At 36.9% G+C, this 8742-nt stretch overlaps 1 pseudogene; it reads left to right on the top strand.

Moving 5' to 3' along the window:
• Window positions 1-6237: 6237 nt before the first annotated feature.
• LOC141440223 (uncharacterized) overlaps window positions 6238-8742 on the top strand; it is a 10099-nt pseudogene continuing 7594 nt past the window's right edge.

The raw sequence follows: 8742 nt of genomic DNA on the forward strand, positions 1-8742 counted from the left end.
ATGTGGCGCAAGCACGTACCTAGCAAATTTTGAAAACGTAAAAAATCGCCACATTTTATTATGGACTTATTTATACAGTGTGTTACCGGCACTCAGGCTTTTTTTAAGGGAAGTTAAAGTAACGTACATAATTTATGTTACTAAGTAAGTGTGAATGACAGCTGACAGATACTTTGATTATTACTTGTCAATTTTCTTTGCTGTACATTGTACAATTATAATTTTGTTAGAAATTTAATAAAGTCTGAATTAGTTTATTTAATGAAATTAAGGTTAAGTTTACAGAAATACGTNAATAATTACAGTTGTGGTCATATAATTAAGAACGATTTTTTTTATAGAGAAGATTTTTTCAAACTGACAAGTGTTACTAACTGCATGTATATTTCTGTACTTCTCTCGGTATCGTAAAACTTTTCCGTACTAGCGGTAAATTATTTATACATATAATTGGCTAAAAAATAAATATATAAACTTTATACATTACATCTAAACCTAGTATTACTACTTACTGGCTGGTCATATAATTAAGAACGCTGAATAGTTTATTTTTTATTCAAATTTATATAGAGAAGGGACGGCCGCTTTGTGGTTTTAGGTTATTATTTCGAATAATTTTGGCGCCATTTAGTGCCGTAAAAGTCTTAAGGGCGATTGCTTCATATAAAAAAATGGGGAAAAATAAAAGTTGTGATAAATCTACAAGAGAAGTAATACTAAAACTTCGCGACAAGAATTGGTCGTATAAACACATAGCCGATCATCTGCAATGTTCAAAAACTATGGTTTTCCACGCCATAAAGCATTTTGCAACGTATCAAACTACTTCAAATGTTCCGCGTGTACCTAGACAAAGAAAGTCATCTCGTCGAGATGATCGAAAATCGTTCGTTTGGCAAAACAAAATCTTTTAAAGGTCTAATACCGTCTAATGAGTTAAGAAAAAAAATTTTGGCGAAAACAACCCAGCAATCTCGGCACGCATTATTCGAAGGCGTTTGGTAGAAGAAAAGTTGCACGAAGGATAGCAAGGAAGGTGCCTATGTTGAAACGGTGTCATAGGCAAGCCCGCTTGCATTTGCAAGAAGATATGAAAACTGGACAGTCAGACAGTGGAAAACGTTCTTTTTTCTGACGAGACAAAAAATAATAGGGTATGTTCTGATGGCAAACGATATGTAAGATGGCCTTCAATAAAGCATTCGACCCAAAGTACACAAAAGTGACTTTAAAGCATGGCGGAGGAATGTAAAATTTGGGGGATTTTCTGGACATGGTGTTGGACCTGTTAGGCTGATAGAAGGAACAATCAATTTCAATACAAAAACATACTAGAAACAATGTTACCATATGCTGAAGGCGTGCTTCCGGTTATTTGGACATTCCAGCATGACAATGATCCAAGCATACGTGCACGTACCTAAGAATTCCTCACATCGCAATCAGTTTCTGTCTTAGATTGGCCAGCCAACAGCCGATCTTAACCCATAGAGCATCTTTTGGTGCGAAGTCAAGAAAAAGGTTTCAAATCGACAGTGTGGCAATTTAAGAGAACTGTATGACGTATTCTTAGAAGAATGGAACTCTATCTCTCTTGCGAAATGTCAAAAATTGATAGATTCAGTGCCTCGCCGGTGTAAGGCAGTAATAAAAAGCCGTGGACATGCTACTAACTATTAATTTTAGTTAAAATGTATTAAATTGCTTTTTTTGTGTACAAACTTCACGTTAGTGTGATTTAGTTAATCTAAGTTTCAAATAAAAAAACTTTCGAGCAGTTCAATAAATCGTTCTTAATTATTTGTCCAGCTTCATTACTATTTTAATTGTTACTAAGAGAATAAAAACAAAATTTGTTAAAAATTGTCAGCAATTTTATTCTTTATTCTTAATCCCGTTTGCTCTATTCATGATGCTATTTCATAACGTAACTAGTTACTTCTAAGAAGGAACCACGACTACACATGACATGATAGTTAAAAATAATCTGGAACTTCAAATCGTTCTAATTACATGACCACCACTGATCACATCACCCACACACCATTACATAAAGAACTGATTGCGTAAGGGAGAATTAATTAAAAGAATGAGCGAATGTCAAAATCCCGCTGTCATTAGATACATTGTCATATGTCGTGTGCCTCTAACTCTGGGTGGCACTACCTATACCTAACTTGACTTGGGCAGATTACCCGTATGCGGCCGTGGCAGAGCTAGCATTCGGCGGCCACGCGCGCCGCCTGGTCATCGATTGATTTTACGGTCTCTTTATGGGATGCTACGTCATTTCAGTGCTGTACGATTTCATCGTCGATTTAGGTTTAACATCTGATTTCATACTGATACTTATTATAAATGCGAAAGTTCTGAAAGGTAAACGTCCGTGTGCTCGACACGCTAGCTAATGACCAATAGACGACACCCTGCTGTTATCTATTTGCTATATGACATAAGATTAAAGATGCCAACTATTGGGACAGTGACGAGCACTCGTATGTTTACTTTTAATGCAACGTAATGAGAACCACGATGTAAGTTTTGGGGGTTCCTCCACGAATTTAATGAAATCCGTCAGATTCACGGATTACGCGTAGGAAGCAGCGGGTAAAATCGGATAAGGTTAGTGTCATCAATTGATGGGGAGTGAGATAAGTCGATCGATAAGTTTCTTGCGGCGCATTCTTCTTGGCAATGATGGTCTTTCCGAAAGCGCTGGTAGTTTAAAAAATGACGTGTAAAAGTGCCCATTGCGGCCTATTTACTGAATAAATCATTTGAATTTGAATTTGAATATGATCACAGAATGACAAGAGATCAGTGATGATAAAAATATTACGCATTTTGGGAACAGCCATATTATACGTAGCTAGTAAATTATAGACGTGTATATAAATTCTCCATGCATGTGCCATGCATTACGGACGACATAAATTCTCAGAGATTATAAGGATAGAGAATATTAAGGATTTTAAGTAATTGTGGCTTGTGCACAGAATATATAATAGGCTTGGGTGTCCAGCTGTCCAGGTGTCAGCATGGTGGTATTTAGGGTGGAGCGAGATTTTTTTTTTTGGAAATTCAACTCAGAACCATTCTAAAACGTTGCTTTAGGCTGCCAGGTGTACGAAAAAAATAATGAAAAAAATATTCAATACTACTTTTAGCCCTCTACTGCCTTCTTGAATATTACGAAAACCAACAATTCGAGTCCATATTGTAAAAATCGCCATTTTAACAAAATCTTGTTTTTTTTTAATGAAAGTCAAATTAATTTGTTCTAAACACGTAATAGTAAAAATAAAAATACATTTTGCACATAAATATTACTATATTATAAAATATAACATTATCACAAACACTGCATTTTTAGCCCTAGTAAGCGGGCAGTTCAACAAAACATTTGAAGTTGAAACTCTTTTTCATAATTATTCTAGTTGACTGGTTTTGTTTTGCGTTATAAAAGGTTATTTACTGTCGAAATTATAGTTCAAAGTTTGTGTTATTTCTTCCAATAACAAACACGAAAAGCATCGGATTGTCCTATACTTGGGTCAGCAAATCCATTTAATAAATGTATGCTACCAACGACCGCCGAAGTTTTGAAACATATGCTACACGTACGAAATAAACTGATGATCGAGGGAAACGGTAAACAACCTGCTACTTTTCCTGTACTTGATGCAGTAGTACGTGATGTTATCAAAGTGTGGACCTCAGCTTCGTTGCCCGTCATAACTATCCAAGGTGTTCGAAAGCAGTTGAAGTGTACTTATGATAAGTATATATATTTCCTTCGCTACCCCAGTTCAAGAAAAACTGGAAACTTTCAGATGAAGTTTCAAGCCTGGAAAGAGAAGTGCTTCTCGGAGTTATTCGATATTTGTACTTGCAAGTGTAATGATTTCAACAGTTGTGATTGTCCTCGAGAAAGAAAAGTGCCCGTTTTGGAAAGAAATTTTCTCAATGATCAAAGACGTGAAAGAGTTATGGTAATTGGTGGCTTAGATTTGGCTGAAACTAAAAAGCAAAAACGAAATTTGAAACGAAAATTGAAGGAAGCCCAGAAATTGGACACTGTAAGTCCATATTTATCACCCCAAGAAAAAATGCCTGTGGAAACTGTATCAGACCCGATAAATGAGCCTGAACCATGCTGTTCTAAAACTTCAGATTCTTGTTCGTTTTTTACAAATAAAGCATCTTTAAAAAACACTGCGTCCTTACCAACCTTAGCTCAAATATGCGATCGTTACGGCGTCTCCGATCGCACAGCAGCTGCAGTCGCAAGTGCGGTTTTACAAGATGTAGGCCTTATAACATTGGGAAACACGGCAAAAGTAATAGACCGCAGCAAAGTTCGTAGAGCTCGTAAGCGAATGCGTGAAGATATACAAACCAAAAGTTGTCCAGAAATTAGCAGCCTATATTTCGATGGAAGGAAAGACAAAACATTAGTATTTATTAAACGAGGACAGCGTTTACACAAAACTATTGGAACTAGGGAGCATATCTCGCTGATATCTGAACCTGGTTCTACATATTTAGGACATTTAACAACTTCGTCAGGCACGGGTAAGGCCGTAGCGGAGTCAATACAAGCTTTTTTTACGAATAATAATATTGATTTAAGTAACTTAGTGGTCATTGGGTGCGACGGGACAGCAACTAATACTGGATGGAAAAGCGGCACAATACATTTTGTAGAGTTACAGTTAGGTAGGCCTCTGCAATGGTTTATTTGTCTACTGCATGCGAATGAGCTACCACTTCGACATCTGTTTACAAAACTAGATGGAGCAACAAGCGGGCCTCAACTTTTCTCGGGGCCAATCGGAAAATCTTTAGAAAACTGCAATAGTCTCCCAGTCGTCGAGTTTTTGCCTGTAGTATCTAATGTGCCTACATTATCAAAAGAGATTGAGAAAGATCTCAGCACTGATCAAAAGTATTTATATGAGATGTGTCAAGCTGTAGGCAGTGGTATTTGTTCCCGAGAATTGTCTCATAAAAATCCAGGGAAAATGGCTCACTCTCGTTGGTTGACAACGGCCAACAGAATTTTGAGACTTTATGTTGCCACATCGAATCCTTCAACGAACTTGATGAAGCTGACAGAATATATTATGAAGGTGTACGGTCCGGTTTGGTTCAGCATAAAAAAAAGAAAACTCGTTTAAAGATGGACCAAATCATGTGTTTGAATTAATTGCCTTTTCTCGATGTTTGAGTTCCGATGTAAAGAAAATTATTGATCCAGTGATCCAAAGAAACGCATTTTTCGCACACCCAGAAAATCTGCTGTTGTCTATGTTATTCGATGTAAGACCTCATATAAACGAAATCGGCCTGGAACGAATAATCACTGCCCGAAAACATCACATACCGGGAGTCAGGACATTCAAGGTCCCGACTTTAAATTTTAAGGCTAAGGACTATACCGACATGATTTTATGGGATAAGACACAAATTACCTCCCCTCCAATACTAAATAGCTCTACCGACGAGGAATTACAAGACTTTGTTCAATCACAACAACAAGATATCACTGAGTTCCCGGCTTATCCTTGCCACACTCAAGCAGTCGAACGTTGTGTTAAAATGGTGAGCGAAGCGTCTCTCGCCGTGGCTGGCGAAAAGGCAAGAGATGGATTTATTCGTTCCAAAATTAAATCGCGAACATTAATGCCATATTTTAACACAAAAAAAAATTATAAACTATAAATAACTTTATTTTAAATGTGTGCTTGAAAACCGAACCCAAATACAATATTCAGCTTATTTAAACAATTTTCGATTTTATTTTTTGTAAAATTGCGTATTGTATATTGAATAAACTATTTTTTTTTCAAGTTGTTCAGTCCTTTAACTTAACGTATATCATGTAAAAAAAAACGTTTCTTATTCGAACCTTCGTAAAAAAAATATACATATATTACCAAAATTTAGTAAATAATAAAGCTTTACAGCTCAAGTAGAGGGCTAAAAAATATATTAAAAACAAATAAAAAAAATATAATCATATTTATGTTATCTATAGGCAACATATTACAATGGTTCCAAGTCGATCGGACAACTTTTTTTTTTCTTCATACATCGACGCTCCACCCTAATGGGTATTAGTGTACGTATTAGTTTAACAAGATAGCGTCTTTTTTTAGACTTGTTTGGCATCACACCTTAGCCTCTTGCTACAACATTCCTCAGTCTCCACGATTCTTGTCGCTTCCAGCGTCTCAAAGCATGCAGATATTCTGGTGGAAGATAACGGGCGGCGAGGTGGGCGTGTCGTACTGCGTGTGGATGCTCCTCATAGGGCTCCTGCTGTGCCCCGTCATGTGGCTCGGCTCGCCCAAGGACATGAAGTAAGTGAAGAGAGTTCTGATACTGACACTTGCATTAATAACTGGGTTGGTTAGACCAATTTTCCAGAATCTTTATTTCCTAGTAGCAAAATTTCCATTGCGTGTTTTAACAAATGTTTTTTTTCTTAATATGTTTTCTTACTGAAGCTTATTTTCACAATCGCGCCTATTCTCAATTTTAATTAACACAGAAACAGGTAGGTTTGGGTGCGTAACGCTCGATATAATGCACTTTTTGATATAACAACATTTGATATATTTCATGTAATATAATTATCAACAGATATAGTGAACTTGTAATATAACAACTATAATCTAACAGTCATAACGTATAGCATACATGGGATATAACTTTGTTCGATATAAAGCTCAGTTGGTATAATGTACTATTGGCATAATTTGGAATACTTACTACTATTATTTCTTACCTATTTTACTCTAAGGCAGGTTGGTGTAGGTTAGGTTACGACGACGAGCGAAGCGAGGAGGAGTATGTTAGGTGGAAGGTGAACTTACAGCGCGTGAGCCGAGCGAGCGAAGCAAGCGAGCCGCCGCAGCAGCCGGCGAAACGCCAGAACCGACTCTTTTGTATAATACTATATCTTTTAAAATTATATCTTAAAAAACATTATACCACTAATACTTATATCCAATATACATTATATCCATTAAACGTTATATCAAAAATGTATTATACTATTTGAACATTATACGCCATGAAATTATACTGATTGTTGTTATACCAAAAGTGTATTATGTCCCTTGAGTGATTATATCCAATGAAATTATATTAAATGTTGTTATACCCAGTGAAAAAATATAAAAAAGTTGTTATACCAATCATTACACACCCGGTGGGTTAGCTTGCATCAGTTTCAGTGTCATTAAAAATTGAGAAAAAACACGATAGTAAACATTTTCTTCATTAAAAAACCATAGTGACAAAAAAAGGATATTTGGGGAAAAACGCCAATGTATATTTATGCTACAGGTAAATAACGATTTTGGGAAAATGATCTAGGCCAGCCGAATTTATTTAGATTTCATGAGATCTTATTAAATGTAAAATCATAACTATTTACTTGTTTATCTAGAACACTAGCCGTAACTTCAGTGTGCACAGTGAGCACGGTGGCGATATGCACGTGGAGCTGCATCCTGCTGGACGACGTGTCTCCGGCCAGCGCCGGCGTGCTGACCTACAGCCGCGGCCTCAGGACCTCATCGTGGCCTATGGGATCATTTCATTTCAGGTAACGGACTATTACTTATTCCGTGGTAACGGTAACTCAGAACCATGGAATAAGTTATAGTACGAGAAAAACTAAAAATAGTACATGCAGAACTAAACTGTAGTCAGGTGCAAAAATATGTATGTATTTATAGAATCAAAAAATTGTACCACAGATTTATTACGTCGGAATAAGGCAGTGGTACATATTTTTGAAAAGGTTTGATAAGTACGTATTTTTGAACTTGTCTGTACCTACAAGCGGAATTAAAAATTGTACAAGCAGAACTAAGAGAGGATGTTAACAAAATTAATATTGGAAGTCAATATAACCAATTTCTAGTGGTTGGATTTTATAAAATGTGGTAGGTATCATTAGGTTAAATGATACCACAAGTAAATAACGTTGTAACGTACGTAGTAACGTACCTACAATCAACATAAAATATCTACGCTTCGCTTAGCAATAACTTAACCTAACCAACTTAAAAAACTTGAACGTCCCGATCTTAATAAAACATAGCTAAGAACCCAGGAGAAGCAAGGAAACTCGCTTTCACGTTAAAAAACCGCATCAAAGTCGCTCCATCCGTTTGAGAGCTACGATGCCACTATGATGCCCTCTTTTTACGTGGGGGGATAAAAAAGCCTGTAAGTACCTATTAATAAATATTTATTAAATTTTGTCTCTAACCAGTTCGACATCCACCCAATGCTGTTGACCATTCAAGTGGATATGAAAGACAGTCGCAAGATCAACCGCGCCGTGCTGCTCGGGTTTGCCTTCACCGGTGCCCTGTTTGCCGTCACCTCCACACTCGCCGCCTATCGCTACGGGATAGACGTCGATAACAATATACTGCAAGGTGAGGGTTCGAGGGTTTTTTTCGCTCTAGTTCCTTCACAAAAGATAAAAAGTAAGAACTGCGTTCATTTTTTCGCCTTTGTTTCTTTCGCAGTAGCATCTCAGTTCTTGTAAAGAAACAAGGACGAAAAAATTGCCACCTATGCAACCACTGTTTGCCCATAACTCTCACAATGTCGTCAGTCCACCTCAAGTCCACCTAGTGGGGACTGACAACTTTTCGTCTTCTGATTCAAAAGGTCACCACTTCGAGGACCTTTCTCCCAAAACTGATTCGGTAT

The sequence above is a fragment of the Choristoneura fumiferana genome, chromosome 22, assembly GCF_025370935.1.
Source record: "Choristoneura fumiferana chromosome 22, NRCan_CFum_1, whole genome shotgun sequence".
NCBI classification, from domain to species: Eukaryota; Metazoa; Arthropoda; class Insecta; order Lepidoptera; family Tortricidae; genus Choristoneura; species Choristoneura fumiferana.